Source organism: Rhinoraja longicauda, chromosome 9 (genome assembly GCF_053455715.1).
Source record: "Rhinoraja longicauda isolate Sanriku21f chromosome 9, sRhiLon1.1, whole genome shotgun sequence".
NCBI classification, from domain to species: domain Eukaryota; kingdom Metazoa; phylum Chordata; class Chondrichthyes; order Rajiformes; family Arhynchobatidae; genus Rhinoraja; species Rhinoraja longicauda.
The window spans coordinates 60,865,574-60,887,358 of NC_135961.1; positions in this window are offsets into that span (position 1 = coordinate 60,865,574).

Here is a 21,785-nt window from a genome sequence, read left to right on the forward strand (position 1 = left end):
CTTGTGTTTTTATTGTCTACTGCCGGACCCTGACGTGAGAGGACGCTGGCGCTATTTGTTCGCCACTTCTCCGTCAGTTTGTCAGCTTGTTTGTTTTTATGTCTTGACTGTTTTGTAAAGCGTCTTTGAGCATTTGGAAAAGCACTATATATAATAAATGTTTATTATTATTATTATTATTAGTAGTGTGGAAGCTAGTATGAACACTCGCTGTTAGATTAATTGGCCACTGTGTGCATCAAGATGGCGGGAGAGAGAATGGCTTGTCGGAAAGGTGCTGTGAAGTGGGACTGAGTGGAAGTGGAGAGGATGTTCCCCTTGGTGAGCGAGTAGCTGGGAAGCGGGATTGCTTTGCAAGCAGGCACGGAACCTATGGGCCAAATGGCGTACAAATACAAAAAAATGGCCCCCTCCCCCACCACTAAAGTAAAGTTGGAGATCACGCATAAATCATAAGTGGACTTCACTTCACAGCGGATCCGAACACAGTGGACAGCAAAAGCAGATGTATGAATCCAGATGGATGAATCCATGAACTATTGCATTATTACTTCATAGGTCTGACATTTTGACCATTATAAGTAATGTTCACAATGAATGTTTATATTTGGGACTCAGTGTGGTGGAGGCTGTTGATTCTCAAGCTGTGAGTTAATGTCCTCTGGAAATGTGCGCAAGGACATTTTCCATGTTCCTTGTTTCCTGCGTCAGCCTCCATTTATTTTGTTACTCTGCCAGCCGTGACCTGCTGGGAACACGACAGGAGTTAGAGGTTTTCTTCGTGGTCTTCCTCTTCCTTCTTGCGTTTGAGGCAGCAGAAGTTATGAAGCTGCTTCTGCTTCTGCTTCTGCTGTCTCTGTTTGTTGTCGTTTGCCTGACTGAGGTCAGTTGACAGGGCTCACCACGGGGAGGTCGAAAAACGTGAGCCCCTTCTTCGTGGTCACTGTTTCGAACAGTTTTTCATGCGAACACATTCAGAATTTAGCTGAATGCAGCGATTTGCAGAACAGGGATTGTTCGACAGACCCGACCGACAAAGACCCCCCTTCGCAGAGACCGTTCCCTCCGCAACTCCCTGTTCACTCATCCTTTCCCACCCAAATCGTGGGGGGACCTAATTAAGCTCAATGACTCTAATTAGGTATCTCTATAACTCTAATTATGTATGGAAAATGGCCGGTGTGGGCAAGTTGGGCTGAAGGGCCTGTTTCCACACTGTATCACTCTATGACCGCCGTGAGGGGGGGGGGAGAATAATGGAGGACCCAGCATTGGGGGGGGGGCATTAGGGGGGGTGGGAGGGGGGAAGAACAAAGGACTGGAGTAACTCAGCGGGTCAAGCAGCATCTCTGGAGATCATGGATAGGTGACGTTTCGAGTGGGACCCTGCTTCGGTCTGATGTTGATGAGATGCTGCTCGACCCGTTGAGTTACTCCAGCACTTTGCGTCCATTTGTGTAGTGTCTGAAGAAGTGTCCCGGCCCAACACGTCACCTATCCATGTTCTCCGGAGATGCCACCTGACTAGTTGAGTTGCTCCAGCACTTTGTGTCCCTTGGAATCTTATATGAATTAGTCAAATTGTTTCTCACTTGAAGCAACCGTAGATACATGCATAGCTCTCTGACCATTCCAGGCATAGGTGTGGTTAAACCTTCTCTGACCCAGCTCCAATGCATACACATCCATTGTATATTATTCAATAATCTTCGAGGTAGCACCTTGGCAAAAACATACTCTTTTTTAATGTATATTTGATTACCAGAGGTTATTTTCAATAACATTTTACAAAGTTACAAAAACCGAAGGCCATGTGTACTTTCAAGTCTGCACTGCTTTCAATAAATCACAGCGAAAACACACACCTCCAGATTCAGGGACAGTTTCTTCCCAGCTGTTATCAGGCAACTGAATCATCCTACCACAACCAGAGAGCAGTGCTGAACTACTATCTGCCTCATCGGACTACCCTTGATCAGACTTTGCTGGCTTTACCTCGCACTAAACGTTAGTCCCTTATCGTGCACCTATACTCTGAAAATGGCTCAATTGTAATTATGTATTGTCTTTCCGCTGACTGGTTAGCACGCAACAAAAGAGAAAAAACTTTTTCAGTCAGAGAGTTGTGAATCTGTGGAATTCTCTGCCTCCGAAGGCAGTGGAGGCCAATTCTCTGAAAAGAAAATAACTGCAGATGCTGGTACAAATCGAAGCAATATTTATTCACAAAATGCTGAACCCTATGTCTGTTTCGACACTGATGGAATCTTAATGAGGGCAGCAGCTTTTGCCCATCTGCCTTATGTTAAACGGCAAAAAAACAAGTTCTCTTGCCACAGAGAGATACAAAATGCTGGAGTAACTCAGTGGTGCACCTACAGAATTGCATACCTTTAGATTCAGGGATAGTTTCTTCTCAGCTGTTATCAGGTAACTGAACCATCCTATCACCAACTAGAGAGTTGTCCTGAGCTACCATCTACCTCATTGAAGACCCACGGACTATCTATAATCAGACTTTAACTTGCACTAAACGTTATTCCCTTTGTCCTGCATCTGTACACTGTGGACGGCTTGTTTGTAATCATGTAGAGCCTTTCCGCTAACTGGATAACACGCGACAAAAAAGATTTTCACTGTATGTCGGTACATGTGACAATAATAAACTAAACTAAACTGGAACATGGATAGGTGACGTTTCAGGTCAGGATTCTTATCACAGTTTCTGTATGGACTTATTAACCTTCTGCTGCGATAAGGGAGAGACGTTTTGGAGTCATGAAGTCATATAGCATGGAAACAAGCCCTTCGGCCCAACTTGCCCACACCGACCAACATGCCCCATCTGCACTAATCTCACCTGCCTGCATTTGGCCCATATCTCCCTAAACCTGTCCTATTCATGTACCAGTCTAAATATTTCTTAAACATTGCAATAGTACCTGCCACCACTACCTCTTCCGGCAGCCCATTCTATACGCCCACCACCCTTTGTGTAGAAAACGTACCCCCTAGGTCCATATTAAATCTTTTCCCCCCCTCACCTTAAACCTATGTCCTCTACTTCTCGATTCCCCTACCCTCGGCAAAAGTCTATGCGTTTACCCGATCTATTCCTTTTTTTTTGTGCTTCAAACCTTGTACTTAGGCACAAAGATTAAACTTTGTATTAGAACACAGCATTAAAATATCCGCAGAACCTAACAAACAGCGGGTGAGTTTTCCCCGAGAACTTCAGTTTCCTCCCACACTCCAAAGACGTACAGGTTTGTAGGTTAATTGGCTTGGTATATGTGTATAAATGTCCCTAGTGTAAGGTAGTGTTTATGTGCCGGGATCGCTGGTCGGTGCAGACTCGGTGGGCTGAAGGACCTGTTTCTGCATGGTATCTCTAAACTAAACTAAACTAAACTTTCACACTGAACACATTGCTGAAAAACAGGTTTCCTTATATATATATATATATATGTGTGCGTGTGCGTGTGCATGTGCGTGTGCGTGTGCGTGTGCGTGTGCGTGTGCGTGTGCGTGTGCGTGTGCGTGTGCGTGTGCGTAGGTTGACTAGGATGTATATACAGTAGCACCCTTATATTATTGAAGGGATTATTGTTCACAGTACTGCCTCGGCTCTTATCAGTTTAGTTTAGTTTAGTTTAGTTTAGAGATACAGCGCACGAACAGGCCCTTCGGCCCACGTAGTCCAAACCGACCAGCGATCCCCACACATTAGCACTTTTCTACACACACTAGGGACAATTTACATTCATACCAAGCCAATTAACCTACAAACCTGTATGTCTTTGGATTGTGGGAGGAAACCGAAGATCTCGGAGAAAACCCATGCAGGTCACAGGGGAGAACGTCAAACTCCGTACAGACGGCACCCGTGGTCGGGCTCGAACCCGGGTCCCTGGCGCTGTAAGGCAGCAACTCTAACGCTGAGTATTTTGGAATTTTTTGTTCACAAGCTGTTTTTTGTCAAACTGTTCAGTGGAAGTTCACAGACAGTTGTTTTACAGTAAAAAAAACAGAAACCGTGACGTGGCTACCCAACTCCGAGAATCCGCACAGAATCAAGTTCGGCGTTGAAAGTATGAAATGTGTACTCCAGCTTATTGTGTTACATAGAAACATAGAAAATAGGTGCAGGAGTAGGCCATTCGGCCCTTCGAGCCTGCACCGCCATTCAATATGATCATGGCTGATCATCCAACTCAGTATCCCGTACCTGCCTTCTCTCCATACCCCCTGATCCCTTTAGCCACAAGGGCCACATCTAACTCCCTCTTAAATATAGCAAATGAACTGGCCTCAACTACCTTCTGTGGCAGAGAATTCCACAGATTCACCACTCTCTGTGTGAAAAAAAACGTTCTCATCTCGGTCCTAAAAGACTTCCCCCTTATCCTTAAACTGTGACCCCTTGTTCTGGACTTCCCCAACATCAGGAACAATCTTCCTGCATCTAGCCTGTCCAACCCCTTAAGAATTTTGTAAGTTTCTATAAGATCCCCCCTCAATCTTCTAAATTCCAGCGAGTACAAGCCGTGTCTATCCAGTCTTTCTTCATATGAAAGTCCTGCCATCCCAGGAATTGAAAGAGCGAATGCAGAATTCAGTCAGAGGAAGCTGCTTGCCTCTATTCTGCTCTGCTGTTGTATTTCATTAGCTCACTGACCTTGAAAGGAGGAAGCATGTAACCGCACGGCACAATTAAAATTGACATCAACCTTTGGAACGTGTAAGGTTATTATAAAATGCTAGATAAGGTCAGCTAGCCGACATCAACTCTTTGAAAGACCCATCAAATTAGCACCACTCTGGTTTTGCACCATAATCCTGATTTCCTGGACAGATACTTCAAATTTGAAAACTCATTATTCCAGACACCAATTTCAAACCATGAATTTTGCTGCATTAAAAAAAAAAATCACCGCATTTCCACTCAATTTCATTTTTTCTATCCTTCAGTTACCTACTGCCAGTGGAAATAACTTTCCCTTGGTCAAAAACCCGTCAAGATTTTCAACACCTCTGCTGAATTTCCATCTTCCCTTTGCACTTTGAGTATCATTTCGTAAATCCTTCAGTAGGGTGAACTCACATGATATGTTTTATTTACATTGACTAGAAAGTCTGTGGAGATATTCCAAGAGGGGGCGCTGGAGTGCACGCGCAGTAGCGCTGGCAATCTCGGGCTTGTCCCGACAGCTCAGTCCTGGTATCGTGGGAGGAGGCGTGGCGATCTCCGGCTTCTCCCTGCAGTTCACCCTTACCTCGAGAGGAGGCGCTGGCGGTCTCAAGCTTATCCTGGCGACTCAGCTTTGGGCTTGGAAGAGGAGGCACTAGCTGGCGGTGTCTGGCTTATCCTGGCAGCTCGGTCTTTGCCTCCGTGTCTGGGCGCAGTTTCATCGTCGTCTGTGGATGGGGGAAGAGGCACTGGCATCTCAGGCTTGACCTGGTCACTCAGAAGCGCTGGCTGTCTTGGGCTTCTTCCAGCAATCCGCACGGTGGCGAGCAAAGATACTAGAGGAGCAAGATAGACCACTCGACCTTAAAAACCGTAGTATGTCATGGCGCCATTTTAGTAGGGAGAAACGTTCAAAAAGAAAAATAACAAAAATCTGTAAATTGATAGATGAGATATCAATATATTACTTACAAAATTCTTAAGGGGTTGGACAACATACAAAATTCTTAAGGGGTTGGACAGGCTAGATGCAGGAAGATTGTTCCCGATGTTGGGGAAGTCCAGAACAAGGGGTCACAGTTTAAGGATAAGGGGGAAGTCTTTTAGGACCGAGATGAGAAAGTTTTTTTTCACACAGAGAGTGGTGAATCTGTGGAATTCTCTGCCACAGAAGGTAGTTGAGGCCAGTTCATTGGCTATATTTAAGAGGGAGTTAGATGTGGCCCTTGTGGCTAAAGGGATCAGGGGGTATGGAGAGAAGGTAGGTACGGGATACTGAGTTGGATGATCAGCCATGATCATATTGAATGGCGGTGCAGGCTCGAAGGGCCGAATGGCCTACTCCTGCATCTATTTTCTATGATTCTATGTTTCTATATATTCTACATTTTAATGGTGTCATCACACATACTGTTCCCCCAAAACACTGATTACACTGCGAGAGGCATAACGGACTACGGGAGTTTGCCTACTAAAATGGCTCCTTTGCGTACTACACTTCAGTTTCGACGATTTCAACGGAGTGGTCTATCTTGCTCCTCTACTATCTTTGGTGGAGAGGGTGGTCTCAGGTTGGACCCAGTGGCCCAGTCTTCCTCACACGTGCAACAGATAACACAGCTCCCTCCTAGTCGACCACAGCAGGACACGTAACCACAGGTGAAACATTCCCCTCTCCACGCAGGGCCGCGTCAAAGCCACACCACCATCTCTCGCAGATGGACGGATGCCACACCAACCACCTCTAATATAAAGACCCAGTCAAACCACAGCATAGTCCATGCCATTTGCGTCTGACTAACACGCTTAATTAACACAAGGTCTCAATAGGCCGCGACGGGGAATGGAATGATGTGGAGTAGATGCAGACAGATAAGAGTTTGACACAAAATGCCGCACCTGGAGTATTGTGTGCAGTTTTGGTCTCCTAACCTGAGGAAAGATGTTCTTGCCTTAGAGGGAGTACAGAGAAGGTTCACCAGATTAATCCCTGGGATGGCGGGACTTGCATATGAGGAAAGACTGGATAGACTGGGCTTGTACTCGCTGGAATTTAGAAGACTGAGGGGGGATCTTATAGAAACATATAAAATTCTTAAGGGGTTGGAGAGGCTAGATGCGGGAAGATTGTTCCCGATGTTGGGGGAGTCCAGAACCAGGGGTCACAGCTTAAGGATAAGGGGGAAGTCTTTTAGGACCGAGATGAGAAAACATTTCTTCACACAGAGAGTGGTGAGTCTGTGGAATTCTCTGCCACAGAAGGTAGTTGAGGCCAGTTCATTGGCTATATTTAAGAGGGAGTTAGATGTGGCCCTTTTTGCTAAAGGGATCAGGGGGTATGGAGAGAAGGCAGGTACAGGCTACTGAGCTGGATGATCAGCCATGATCATATTGAATGGCGGTGCAGGCTCGAAGGTCCGAATGGCCTACTCCTGCACCTATTTTCTATGTTTCTATGTTTCTATGCATCTCAACGGGTCAGGCAGCGTCTCTGGAGGAAAGGAATGGGTGACGTTTTGGGTCGAGTCCCTTCTTCAGACTCTTGATAAATGTGGAAATGAATTCAGTGGGACAGGAGCAGGCAGCAATAATTGCTGCTAAACCACAACCTCTCCCAGTGGTATCAAATCAAAGCACTTTCTCTTGGGCCAAACCTCATGATGTTGCCATTTGCTGCCAGAAGTATAAACAACACGATGAATTAAACAAGAAAATATCTCCAAGCTTCCAAATATTGTGGATACATTTCTGTAAAAATAACATCTTCAAAGGGCTTGAAAATACATCAAGGAAAGAAAGGGTGCTTGAGGGTGGGAAAACAGGGACCTCGCATTGATAAGTACTTCCTGAGAAGTCAATCAAGTCAGTCGAATGAAGTCCAGCGACTGGAGTCTCACCAAAGTTCGCAGGACATCAGCCCCCCTGATGAAGGAAACTCAAGCACAGTTATGCAGGCAGAGGAAAATATGGAGCCCATCCAGCCAAGAAAACCAGCAATGGAAAAAAAGATCAGCGGAAGAAAACCCCGCATGAAATGGCCTGGAGCCTCGGAGAAAAAAGAATGGGAGAATATAAATGCAGACCTGACCAATATCCTACAGGGTGTAAGGGGTACAGTTGAAAGAAAGCTTGACAAGATGGGGGACATTATCTATGGCTAAGGAGCAGAGCGATATGGAGTAAGGGAGTAAAAGGAAAGGGCACCCGCTTTGGAAAGCAAGTCCAGACGACAAAAGGAGATGGAATGCCTAATCCGGGAGAGAAGGCAGCTCAAGAAGCAGTGGAGGAAGGCTTCTGATAGTCAGAAGGAGGGCATCAACATTCTCCAGGGAAACATCAAAAGCCGTTTAGCAACCCTGAGACGAGCAGAATACCTGCGGAAGTCACGAAAAAAGAAAGAACGAACGAGATCACGCTTCTTCAAGAACCCCTATAAGTTCGTAAAATCACTTTTCATCAAAGAAAAGGGAGGAAACCTGAAAACATCAAGGCAGGAGCTAGACGAGCACCTGAAAAGAATACATGCTGATGACAAAAGACACCTGAAGACAGCTATTCCATCGGACATTCCACCAATTGAACCACCAGAGCACCAGATGGACATTAGTCCTCCAAAGTGGAGGGAGGTGGAACAGACAGTAAAGCGGGCAAGAGCATCTTCAGCCCCAGGGCCAAATGGGGTTCCGTATCGACTCTACAAGAGTGCTCCTGATGTTCTTCGCTTCCTGTGGAGGCTAATGAGAGTGGCTTGGGAGAAGAGAATTATACCCAAAGCATGGCGCAGGGCAGGTGGGGTCCTGATTCCGAAAGAGAAGGAATCCACAGATATCAGCCAATTCCGCCCTATCAGTCTCCTCAATGTAGAGGGTAAAATCTTCTTCAGCATCATAGCTCAGAGGATGACCAGCTATTTAGAGAGAAACAACCTTGTGGATACAACAGTCCAAAAAGCAGGCATCCCAGGGTTCTCTGGATGTTTCGAACACACCAGCATGATTTGGCACCAAATCCAGACTGCAAGAAAAGAAAAGAGAGATCTGCATGTCATTTTCCTTGACCTTGCCAACGCGTTCGGAACTGTCCCTCACAGTTTCCTGTGGGCATCCTTTGACTTCTTCAGGATACCAGAGACCATCGCAAGCCTTGTCAATGCTTATTTTCAGGATCTGCAGCTGTGTTTCACCACGCCAGACTTTACCACCACATGGAGATTGGCATAATGGCAGGGTGTACCATCTCTCCATTGATTTTTACAATGGCTATGGAAGTCATCATAAGGGCATCCAAGTGGGTGGTGGGAGGCGAGCGGCTGAAGTCTGGAGTCCGTCTACCACCCATCAGGGCCTACATGGATGACATGACAATCATAACAACAACAGCACCTTGCACCAGGCGCCTTTTAGGGAAGCTTCAAGAGAACATCACTGGGGTCAGAATGAAATTTAAGCCATCCAAATCAAGAAGCATTTCTATAATCAAAGGCAAACTGACGGATCAAAGGTTTTTCATTGATCAAGAACCAATCCCAACTGTGTCAGAGAAGCCAATCAAAAGTCTGGGGAGATGGTATGACTCTAAACTGAAGGACACTGATCAGGCAAATGAGCTGAGGCAAGACATCGACCGATCCATGTTGCCTGGAAAGCTGAAAATCCGGTGCCTGCAGTTTGGGTTACTACCTCTCCTTATGTGGCCACTAACCATGTATGACATCACCCTCACAAGAGTTGAGAAGATGGAAAGAACAATCAGCTCTTTTGTGAGAAAGTGGTTAGGTGTTCCTCGATGCCTGAGCAGCGTAGGCCTGTACGGTCAGGGGGTACTTCAGCTGCCTCTCTCTAGCCTCACAGAGGAGTTCAAGTGCACTAAAGTCAGACTAGAGATGGCCCTGGCAGAATCGAGGGACACTGTCATCCGAGCTGCTGTCCCAACCCTAGCAACAGGAAGGAAGTGGACGGCTAAGAATGCGACACAGCAGGCAACATCTGCTCTCCACCAAGGCGACATGATTGGGCAAGTGCAACACGGACGAAGTGGCTTTGGGCTTGGCGGAAAGCGACCTTGCTGGAACAAGGCATCCTCACTGGAGCGCCGGAAGTTGGTCACGGCCGAAGTCCGCCGACAGGAGGAGTCGAGTAGGTGTGCCAAGGCTGTGTCGCAAGCTAAACAGGGCCAGTGGATGAGATGGGAGAGTGTGGAAAAGCGGAAGATCAGCTGGAAGGACATGTGGGAGATGGAGGCGAGCAGGATAAGCTTCCTCATTCGCGCAACCTATGATGTCCTTCCTAGACCAAAAAATCTCAACCAATGGCTAGACGAAGATCCATCATGCCCCCTCTGTTCAACACCAGCCACGCTTAAGCACATCCTCACTGGGTGTAAAGTAAGCCTCTCCCAAGGACGGTACACCTGGAGACATAATCAAGTGCTCAAATGCCTGGCAGCGACTGGAAAGCAGGAGAACAAGCAAAAATGCCCTGCCGCCCAGAACAACCAACCCAGTTATGCCAATTGCTTTTGTTCGGGAAGGGGAACAAAAGCAACGGAAAATTCCACTAAGGACCAGGTTTGGACAGCTGGAGGCAGCCCGGGACTGGCAGATGCTGGTGGATGTGGACCAACGACTTACAGTTCCACCAGAGATAGCCATCACCAACTTAAGGCCTGATCTTGTCCTCTGGTCCAACTCTCAGCGCATGGTGTATTTTGTGGAGCTCACAGTCCCTTGGGAGGATGCTGTGCAGGAAGCCTTTGAAAGAAAGAAACTGCGCTACACAGACCTTGCAGCGGAGGCAGAACAGCGGGGCTGGAGAGCAAAGATCTGCCCGGTAGAAGTTGGATGTCGAGGAGTCATGGCAACATCTACCCTAAGACTGATGAAGGACCTGGGGATCAGCGGACAAGCCCTACGCCAGGCTATCAAGGAAACATCACAGGTGGCAGAGCGGAGTAGCCAGTGGCTCTGGCTGAAGAGGAAAGACCCCATCTGGTCTCCCAAATAAGCTGGCTAGGCAGATGCAGAGGGGGGTGGTTCTGGGACGCCAGAATGCACTGCTGAGCCTACTGGAGACGTCGTGGGTCCAATCAGCGAAACTTCGATGAAAGTAGGTGGCCACTTGATAACCCCAATGACGTGTCTGCCTAGCCTTTCTCAACATCGGAGGAGCATAGGAGAGTGCATAAGCCTCCCATCACCACCGGGAGCAAATTGACATTTGGCACTTTGGATTGTTAACATCTTGTCCTGTGTATTTGGAAACCGTTGTGTCATTGGGTAATTCTTTGTTTTGAAACATAGTGGAAAGGTAGATTCAAATGTATTGTCTGTTAAATATCGTTTCATTTAATAATTGATTATACATGTTTGCTAGATAGTTGCTGTTGTGATGTAGAGAAAGCGGGTTGCCAATTCATACACAGCATGCTCCCACAAACAGCAGAAATAATTAACAACAAATTATTGTTTAATGATTTGGTTAAACTAAAGGTTCCCAAAGGGCGGCACGGTAGCGCAGCGGTAGAGTTGCTGCTTTACAGCGAATGCAGCGCCGGAGACTCAGGTTCGATCCTGACTACGGGTGCTGCACTGTAAGGAGTTTGTACGTTCTCCCCATGACCTGCGTGGGTTTTCTCCGAGATCTTCGGTTTCCTCCCACACTCCAAAGACGTACAGGTATGTAGGTTAATTGGCTGGGTAAAGGTTAAAAAAAAAAATTGTCCCTAGTGGGTGTAGGATAGTGTTAATGTGCGGGGATCGCTGGGCGGCACGGACTTGGTGGGCCGAAAAGGCCTGTTTCCGGCTGTATATATATGATATGATATGATAAGACTATGTAGAGAGAATGGGAAGCTTACAACCCAGCGGTATGAATATTGATTTATCTAATTTCAAGTAACCCAAGCATTCCCTCTCTCTGTCCGTCCGTCCCGTCCCCCCCCCGTCCCCCCGTCCAGTCGTCGTCCCCCCGTCCCCCCCTCCACCTTGGTCAACCTGCTAGTTTCACTGTTTGTATCCCTTCGTTATCACCTCTTCCACGGCCAACAATGGACCATTGTGGGCTCCACCTTTCCTGAGTCATCAGGTGCCAGCTCTGATTTGTTCTGGACCTTTCCATACCTCTGTTTTCCCTCTCCTCTGACTCTCAGTCTGAGGAAGGGTCTCGACCCGAAACGTCACCCATTCCTTTTCTCCGGAGATGCTGCCTGACACATTGAGTTACTCCAGCAGTTTGTGTATATCCATGGAAAGAATAAAATTGGATTAGATTAGTATAGGATTAGTGCAAATCAGGTGTTGATGGTCAGCGTGGACTCAGTGGGCCAAAGGGCCTGTTTCCATGCTATATTCCTCAATAATTGTAACAACCTACAGTCTGAAAATGTGTCAAGATTAAGATGCACAATTTTTTTCTGTTCAGAATTAGAAAATTAGGAGTAAACACTGGTTAATCATTTTCTGTCTAAATCTTACTTTAATCAAGGCGGTAGGTTCTACAACATTGTACCTCATCTTCTCTAATCATTCTTAATAATATTTGACATTTAAAATATGCTCATCTTATTTGCACAAATATTTAATTTTATATACAATGCGCCTACTTTGGAAACTAAAAATAATTTTACATGCTCAGATATTTAATTGCAAAATTATAACAAGCTGTGAGATTAGAAACATAGAAACATAGAAAATAGGTGCAGGAGTAGGCCATTTAGCCCTTCGAGCCTGCACCGCCATTCAATATGATCATGGCTGATCATCCAGCTCAGTAACTTGTACCTGCCTTCTCTCCATACCCCCTGATCCCTTTAGCCACAAGGGCCACATCTACCTCCCTCTTAAATATAGCCAATGAACTGGCCTCAACTACCTTCTGTGGCAGAGAATTCCACAGACTCACCACTCTCTGTGTGAAGAAATGTTTTCTCATCTCGGTCCTAAAAGACTTCCCCCTTATCCTTAAGCTGTGACCCCTGGTTCTGGACTTCCCCAACATCGGGAACAATCTTCCCGCATCTAGCCTCTCCAACCCCTTAAGAATTTTATATGTTTCAATAAGATCCCCCCTCAGTCTTCTAAATTCTAGCGAGTATAAGCCCAGTCTATCCAGTCTTTCTTCATATGAAAGTCCTGCCATCCCAGGGATCAATCTGGTGAACCTTCTCTGTACTCCCTCTAAGGCTAGAATGTCTTTCCTCAGATTAGGAGACCAAAACTGTACACAATACTCCAGGTGCGGTCTCACCAAGGCCCTGTACAACTGCAGCAGAACCTCCCAGCTCCTATACTCAAATCCTCTTGCTATGAATGCTAACATACCATTCGCTTTCTTCACTGCCTGCTGCACCTGCACGCTTGCTTTCAATGACTGGTGCACCATGACACCCAGGTCACGTTGCATCTCCCCTTTTCCTAATTGGCCACCATTCAGGTAATACTCTGCTTTCCTGTTCTTGCCGCCAAAGTGGATAACCTCACATTTATCCACATTATATTGAAAGGTTCGGATAGAAAAAAAGCAGCGATGTTCTTTGTGGATGCAAGAGACTGCAGATGCTGGAAACTGGAATAAAAGATAAACTGCTGGAGGAACTCAGCAGGTCAGGCAGTGTCCGTGAAGGGAGGGACTGTCAATGTTTTGGGTAGAGATGCTTCATCAGGACTGAAAGAGTAAAAGGGAGATAGACAGTATAAAGAGGTGAGGTGGGGAGGTGCGTTTAGGGGCTGGCGAGTGATAGGTGGATCCACCTGAGGAGGTAGACACAAACTGCTGGAGTAACTCAGCAGGACAGGCAGCATCTCTGGTGGGAAGGAATGGGCGACGCTTTGGGTCGAGACCCTTCTTCAGATTGAAGAAGGATCTCGACCCGAAACGTCACCCATTCCTTCTCTTTGGAGATGCTGCCTTTCCCGCTGAGTTCCTCCAGCAGTTTGGGTCTACCTTCGATTTAAACCAGCATCTGCAGTTCTTTCGTGCACGTTTTGTCTGCTCCATTGCAAAATCTACTCAAGGTCTGTCTATTTTGAAGAAGTTCTCTTCCTCTCTCCGACAAGAGTTCAGCTCCCCCTCTGTGATTCCTCCTGCCCTCAAGTCTGAAGAAGGGTCTCGGCCCGAAACGTCACCCATTCCTTCTCCCCAGTAACTGAGTTACTCCAGCATTTTAATTGCTCCTTCAATTTAAACCAGCATCGGCAGTTCCTTCCTCCACATGAGGACGTATATATAAGAAAATAACTGCAGATACTGGTACAAATCGAAGGTATTTATTCACAAAATGCTGGAGTAACTCAGCAGGTCAGGCAGCATCTCAGAAATGGGTGACGTTTCGGGTCGAGACCCTTCTTCAGACTGATGTCAGGGGGGCGGGACAAAGGAAGGATATAGGTGGAGCACAGAGGAGGAGCAGCGAGGGAGCATGTTGCTAAACTCCCCACATGAGGAGGAGTTGATTGGCCAAATGTGTAGGAAGGAACTGCAGATGCTGGTATATCTATACACTGTAAATGGATCGATTGTAATCATGTATTGTCTTTCTGCTGACTGGTTAACAAAAGCCTTTCACTGCACACGTGACAATAAACTAAACTAAACTAAACTAAACTAAACTTGCTGGTTTAAACCTGACTCTCAGTCTGATGAAGGGTCTCGACCCGAAATGTTACCAAAAAACTTTTCTCCAGAGATGCTGCCTGGCCCACTGAGTTACTCAAGCTTTTTGTGTCTTTCTTCAGAGTTGATTCACAGATGGACTCGGGGGGGGGGGGGGGGGGGGTGGTGCGGAGAAACAAAGTGTGGAGACAGTGACAGAAGCTGGGAGGTTTAGTTTAGTTTAGATTAGTTTAGTTTAGAGATACAGCGCAGAAACAATCCCTTCAGCCCACTGTGTCTGCGCCGACCAGCGATCCCCACGCATTAACACTAATAGACAATAGACAATAGACAATAGTGCAGGAGTAGGCCATTCGGCCCTTCGAGCCAGCACCGCCATTCAATGTGATCATGGCTGATCATTCTCAATCAGTACCCCGTTCCTGCCTTCTCCCCACACCCCCTGACTCCGCTATCCTTAAGAGCTCTATCTAGCTCTCTCTTGAATGTATTCAGAGAATTGGCCTCCACTGCCCTCTGAGGCAGAGAATTCCACAGATTCACAACTCTCTGACTGAAAAAGTTTTTCCTCATCTCTGTTCTAAATGGCCTACCCCTTATTCTTAAACTGTGGCCCCCTTATTTTTAAAATGTTGCAAGGACTTGAGGACCTGAGCTACAGGGAGAGGTTGAGCAGGCTAGGACTTTATTCCTTGGAGCACAGGAGAATGAGGGGTGATCTTATAGCGGTGTATTAGATCATGAGAGGAATAGATAGTGTAAAAGCACAGTCTTTTACCCAGAGTAGGGGAATTGAGAACCAGAGGAAATAGGTTTAAGGTGAGGGGGGAAGAGTTCACTCTATTTCTCTCAGCACAGATGATGCTTGGCATGCTGAATATTCCCAGTATTTCCTGTTGATGTCACTATTTAAGTAGCGTAAATAGATATTTTGGCCTCCCTTTCTGAGTACGAGCTTGAGTTAATAAGGTTCTGGACTCCCCCAACATTGGGAACATGTTTCCTGCCTCTAATGTGTCCAACCCCTTAATAATCTTATACGTTTCGATAAGATCCCCTCTCATCCTTCTAAACTCCAGTGTATACAAGCCTAGTCGCTCCAGTCTTTCAACATATGACAGTCCCGCCATTCCAGGAATTAACCTAGTAAACCTACGCTGCACGCCCTCAATAGCAAGAATATCCTTCCTCAAATTTGGAGACCAAAACTGCACACAGTACTCCAGGTGCGGTCTCACTAGGTCCCTGTACAACTGCAGAAGGACCTCTTTGCTCCTATACTCAACTCCTCTTGTTATGAAGGCCAACATTCCATTGGCTTTCTTCGCTGCCTGCTGTACCTGCATGCTTCCTTTCAGTGACTGATGCACTAGGACACCCAGATCACGTTGTACGTCCCCCTTTCCTAACTTAACACCATTCAGATAATAATCTGCACGCACTAGGGGCAATTTACATTTATACCAAGCCAATTAGCCTATAAACCTGTGCTTCTTTGGAGCGCGGTAGGGAACCGGAGATCCCAGGGAAAAACCATGGAGGTCACTGGAAGATCGTACAGACTCCATACAGACAGCACCCGTAGTCAGGATCAAACCCGGGTCTCTGGCGCTGTAAGGCAGCAACTTTACCGCTGCACTACATGTGCAGGGCAAGTTTTTTTCACGTAGATTGTGGGTGGCTGGAACTACTATTCCTTATGACTTTATGACAAAAGATAATATTATTTTGTCAAAATGTGACAAAGATGTAGGATTTTATTTTTTTTAAATATCAAACTCATTTTTTCCTGTTTGAATGTAAGTGTGTTGCAAAGAAAGTTGCAACATCACCAAGGAAGCCTTGTAAAGAGTTCGGTAATTTCCTTTTTAAATAATGCACAGTGAGGATAAATGAATTCAGATTGCATTTATGAGTCTTTTTTTCTCGGTAGAATCTGAATATATTTAACCTTTAACAAGATGATAATCGGATTCCCTGGACAGGAAATCGTACAATTAAACACACTCAATGCCCACTTTTATTTTGATGATAAATGATGTATGTCGGATTTTTAAGAGAGGGATTATCACGTATCAATCTTTCTGGCCCTGTACAATGAATGCAAATTATGACCTTACTTCGTTGTAAACATCCTCTCACACATCTATACACTAAAACTCTCGTTTGTTTGTTTGTTTGTTCCTGAACTCCAGCCAAAACGGTACACGATAGCGCGACAATTTTAAGCCCACCTTACTCACCGTCGTCCCTTTGGTGCCAATGGAAGAAGTTTCGTTGAAATCGGTGTTATATTTTTAAAGTTATTCACGTTTTAAAGTTTAAATCTATCTCCTAGGGAGGGAGGGGGGAGGGAGGGAGGGGGGGAGGAGGGAGGATAAGGGGGGTTGAGGGGGGAAACTGGAGATCCTGGAGAAAACCCACGCAGGTCACGGGGAGAACATACAAACTCCGTACTGACAGCACCCATAGTCAGGATCGAGCCCGGGTCCCTGGCGCTGTAAGGCAGCAACTCTACCGCTGCGCCACCGTGCCGCCCCAATAGTTCCTCACTAAGGATAACCTAGAATTAACTGAACAGCCTCCTCATCTGTGGGACATAGAAGGAATGGCTCCCAGAATACACTGCGCGGTGGCAGAAAGCTCTCTGGATGCGCCGGGTGAAGGAAGACCCTTCATCAGATCTGAGAAAGGGAGAGGACAAGTTTGTTTTCGGTGGTTGGGAAGATGGGGGAGAGAGATGGGCACCTGTCACCTGCCTATCTCCATGACAACTGAACCATCCTACCAACAACTAGAGAGCAATCCTGAACCACTACCTACCTCTTAGGAGACCCTCGGGCTATCTTTGATCGGTCTTTACTGCCTTTTTCTTACACTAAATGTTGTTCATATTATTCACTTTGGATCAGGATAGAACCGGGGTCTCTGGTGCTGTAAGGCAGCGACTCTACCGCTGCTCCACTGTGCCGCCCAACCCGAGTTCTCCGGTGTCCTCCCACACTCCAAAGACGTGCAGGTTTGTAGATTCATTGGCTTCTGTAAATTGTAAATTGTCCCGAGTGTGCAGGATAGTGCTAGTGTACGGGGTGATCGCTGGTAGCCGCGGACTCGGTGGGCAGAAGTTTCAAACTTCCGTGCTATCAAAGTGGGTAGGAAATCACTTGAAGTAGTGCTAAGGCTATTCTTTGGCCCCACTTTTTGGGCTGTATAGTTTATTTTTAAGTAAAGCTGTCACATAGTTCAAAGCAAACAAGATACAGATTCCGTGTGTTGTTGCAGATACAGTTTGTGGACTCCTGTAGATTTAGTTTAGAGATACAGTGCGGAAACAGGCCACTCAGTAAGTTTCAATGAGGTCCCCTCTCATTCTTCTGAACTCCAGAGAGTACAGGCCCAGTATCGTCATTTCTGAATTCTCTCCCCAGATTCTCTTGCCAAAGGCAGGGTGAGAGTATGAGAACTGGGGGTGCCAACTATCTCACTCCCAAATAAGGGACAAGGTGACGTCACCACCCCGCGCCCCACGTAACCTCACCCAGCCAGCGGCCACGTGATCCCGCTTCACCAATGGCGGCCGCCCGGGCCGGGAGGCGGGTTGCTACGCAACCTCCGTCAGGCGGCGCCCGGGCCTACACTGTCCGGACCTATAGTGTCCGGGCCCACAGTGTCCGGGCCTACAGTATCCAGGCCTACAGTCCCCGGGTCTACAGCGTCCGGACCTACAGCGCCCCCCGGGGCTAATACGGGACAAGGGCGGTCCCATACAGGACAAACCAATTTAGCTCAAAATACGGGATGTCCCGGCTAATACGGGACAGTTGGCAACCCTAATGACAACATGGATTGACGTATGGCAGATGACAATTTCCTGATGCAAGTGAGAATTTGGATGAGAACAATAAACACAAAGGATTGGTGGAAAAGGGAGCAGGAGGCACAGAGTGTGAGAGTAGATTAGCACTTCACACACAAAGCAACGCAAAGGTCTTCTATAAGCGTAGTAATAGTGAAAGGATTATCAGAGGAACGACAGAACGATAACAGACTAAAATGGAAATCTATTTGTGCAGGCAAGCCAGAGCGGAGGAAATGCCAAGCTGATGATAAATGAGGATACTTCATGAGATAAATATAGATAGAGGAGATAGGATGTTGTTTTGAGAGCCACATTTTAGAAGTTTACTTGAAGGGGGAGTTAAGTTTTGTGGACAGGTTAGAGGAACTGTTGTTTCTTTAGAGTGAAAAATTAGGGAAAAAAATATATTTAAAATCAAAGGTTTGATATTAAATCAAAACCAGCTGAAAGGTAGATAAGGGTGGGGAGACAAATTGGAAAAAGCAACTAAGACAATGTGAATTTCACACAATGCATGTTTAAGAGTAGGTTGGTATGAATGTAAATTGTCCCTAGCGTGTGGGATAGTGTCAATGTGTGGGAATCGCTCATCGGTGCGGACTTGGTGGGTCGAAGGGCCTGTTTCTCCAAACGAAACTAAAACTAAACCCAGGGAAGACCCAAGCAGTCACGGGGAGAACGTACAAACTCCGTGTAGACAGCGCCCGTGGTCAGGATTGAACCAGGGTCTCTGGCGCTGTAAGTCAGCAACTCTATCTCTGCGCCACTGTGCCATCTTGTCACTGAACCGTCCTCTCACCAACTAGAGCGCTGTCCTTTCCTCCCGACTACCACGTTGGAGACCTTCCAACTATCCTTAATTGGACTTACATAGAAAACATAGAGAATAGGTGCAGGAGGAGGCCATTCGGCCCCTTGAGCCTGCACCGCCATTCATTGTGATCATGGCTGATCATCCACAATCAGTAACCCGTGCCTGCCTTCTCTCCATATCCTTTGATTCCACGAGTCCCTAGAGCTCTATCTAACTCTCTCTTAAATCCATCCAGTGATTTGGCCTCCACTGCCCTCTGTGGCAGAGAATTCCACAAATTCACAACTCTCTGGGCGAAAAAGTTCCTTCTCACCTCAGTTTTAAATGGCCTCCCCTTTATTCTAAGACTGTGTGTCCTCTGGTTCTGGACTCCCCCAACATCTGAGTCTGAGGAAGGGTCTCGACCCGAAACGCCACCCATTCCTTCTCTCCCGAGATGCTGCCTGACCTGCTGAGTTACTCCAGCATTTTGTGAATAAATACCCTTTAACCTGTGCCTGTATTCTGTGGACGGCTTGATTGTAATCATGTACAGTCTTTTCTCTGACCGGTTGGCTCGCAACAAAAAGCTTTTCACCGTACCTTGGTATACGTGACAATAATAAACAAAACTAAACATTTTCCTTCACAAAAATGCATCCTTTTGGTCAGACATCATTAAACCAATGCGTAATTCTAAGTAAGGCATAAACCTATGCACCAGAGGTGCATTTATTTTGCTAATTGGGAAACTGCAGCAAACAACATTAAGGATAAGTAATAAGGCCCAGTTGACCTTTTCATATTACAACAGAAAATAGATTCTAATAGAGAAAGGAAGGTTTAAAAACAGTGTTCAACACTGTTCAAAACTAATTATCGTGATGGATGAGACTAGGAAAGACAGTTTCCGTTGGAGAAGAATTAGTAAACAGGAGACACAGACTTAGACTTGTTAAGAATGCATGAACCGCTGTTTTAATAGGTGTAGAAGAAGCAAGTTTAGTCATCACGTTTTAAAGAGAATGGGACAATTTAAGGAGAGAGCAACATGGAAGTAACTGACTTTCGAGGGACCAGCACGATTACGATGGGCTGAATGGTCTCCCCCTGCATTGCCTCATTTGCTGTTCCCCTCTAAACACAGCGGGAAAACTTAAAATAGCATTAACATGGCTTTGATTTCTCTGAGCATTTCCTTCACTGATCTCAACCCCATTCAATAATAATCTAGTAGCAGATATTTAATGGGTGACTAGACCAAGTGAACCCGTTGGGCCCAAACCTCTCCTGCATTGGTGCAGCACCCTGTCCTCCCCTCCTCTCTCTCCTCAACTCCCCCCCTCTCCCTTCTCCCCCACTCCCCCCTTCCCCCCTCCCTCCCTCCTCCCTCCTCCCCTCCCCCTCCCCTCTTTTTAAACTTTAAAATATGAATAACTTTAAAAATATAACACCGATTTCAATAAAACTACTTGCATTATCACTAAAGTGACAATGGTGAGTAAGGTGGGCCTAGAAATTGTCACGCTATCGTGTACCGTTTTGGCTGAAGTTCAGTCACAAACAAGATAACAAACGAGAGTTTTAGTATATAGATGTTTTGGGTCGAGAACTTTCTTTCTGAAGAAGGGTCTCAACCCGAAACTACACCCGATCCTTCCCTCCAGAGATGCTGCCTGTCCAGCTGAGTTACTCCAGCATTTTGTGTCTATCTGCAGTTCCTTCCTACACAGAACATATTTAGTGTTAACTGCAACAACAATTCTCTCTCTTCTACATTGCTGCAGTTAGTTCTGTGCAAAGCTGTGGTCGGTCAATTGCATTTTAGTTTAGTTCAGTTTGATTTAGTTTATTGGCACGTGAACCGAGGTACAGTGAATATATAGTATAAGAAAATAACTGCAGATGCTGGTACAAATCGAAGGTATTTATTCATAAAATGCTGGAGTAACTCAGCAGGTCAGGCAGCATCTCAGGAGAGAAGGAATGGGTGACGTTTCGGGTCGAGACCCTTCTTCAGACTGATGTCAGGGGGGTGGGACAAAGGAAGGATATAGGTGGAGACAGGAAGATAGAGGGAGGTCTGGGAAGGAGGAGGGGACAGGAGGGACAGAGGAACTATCTAAAACATTGTAGTTCAGTGAAAAGCTTTTGTTGCGTGCTAACCAATCAGCGGAAAGATCATACATGATTACAGTCAAGCCATTCACAGTGTACAGATACGTGATAAGGAGATAACGTTTAGTGCAAGGTAACATCTGTACAGTCCGATCAAAGATAGTCCGAGGATCACCAGTGAGGTGTCCATAACCAAGTTACCCTGTGAGTTGTTTACCAAGTTTACCCCATAACCAAGTTGCAAGAATGGTATATTGCAGCTAATTGACTGTTTTAGAAACATAGAAACATAGAAACATAGAAAATAGGTGCTGGAGGAGGCCATTTGGCCCTTCGAGCCAGCACCACCATTAATTGTGATCAGTTCAACAGTTCAACAACAGTTCAACAGAGCTTTATTTGTCATTCGGTACCAAGGTACCGAACGAAACTACATAGCAGTCACACAAAAAAAAAGAACACAAGACACATGACCCCAACACAAACGTCCATCACAGTGACTCCAAACACCCCTTCACTGTGATGGAGGCAACAAAACTTCCACTCTCTTCCCCACGCCCACGGACATGGCTGATCATCTACAATCAGTAACCTGTGCCTGTCTTCTCCCCATATTCCTTGACTCCACTAGCCCCTAGAGCTCTATCTAACTCTGTTTTCAATTCATAGAGTGAATTGGGTTATCCATTGCCTTCTGTGGCAGAGAATTCCACAAAT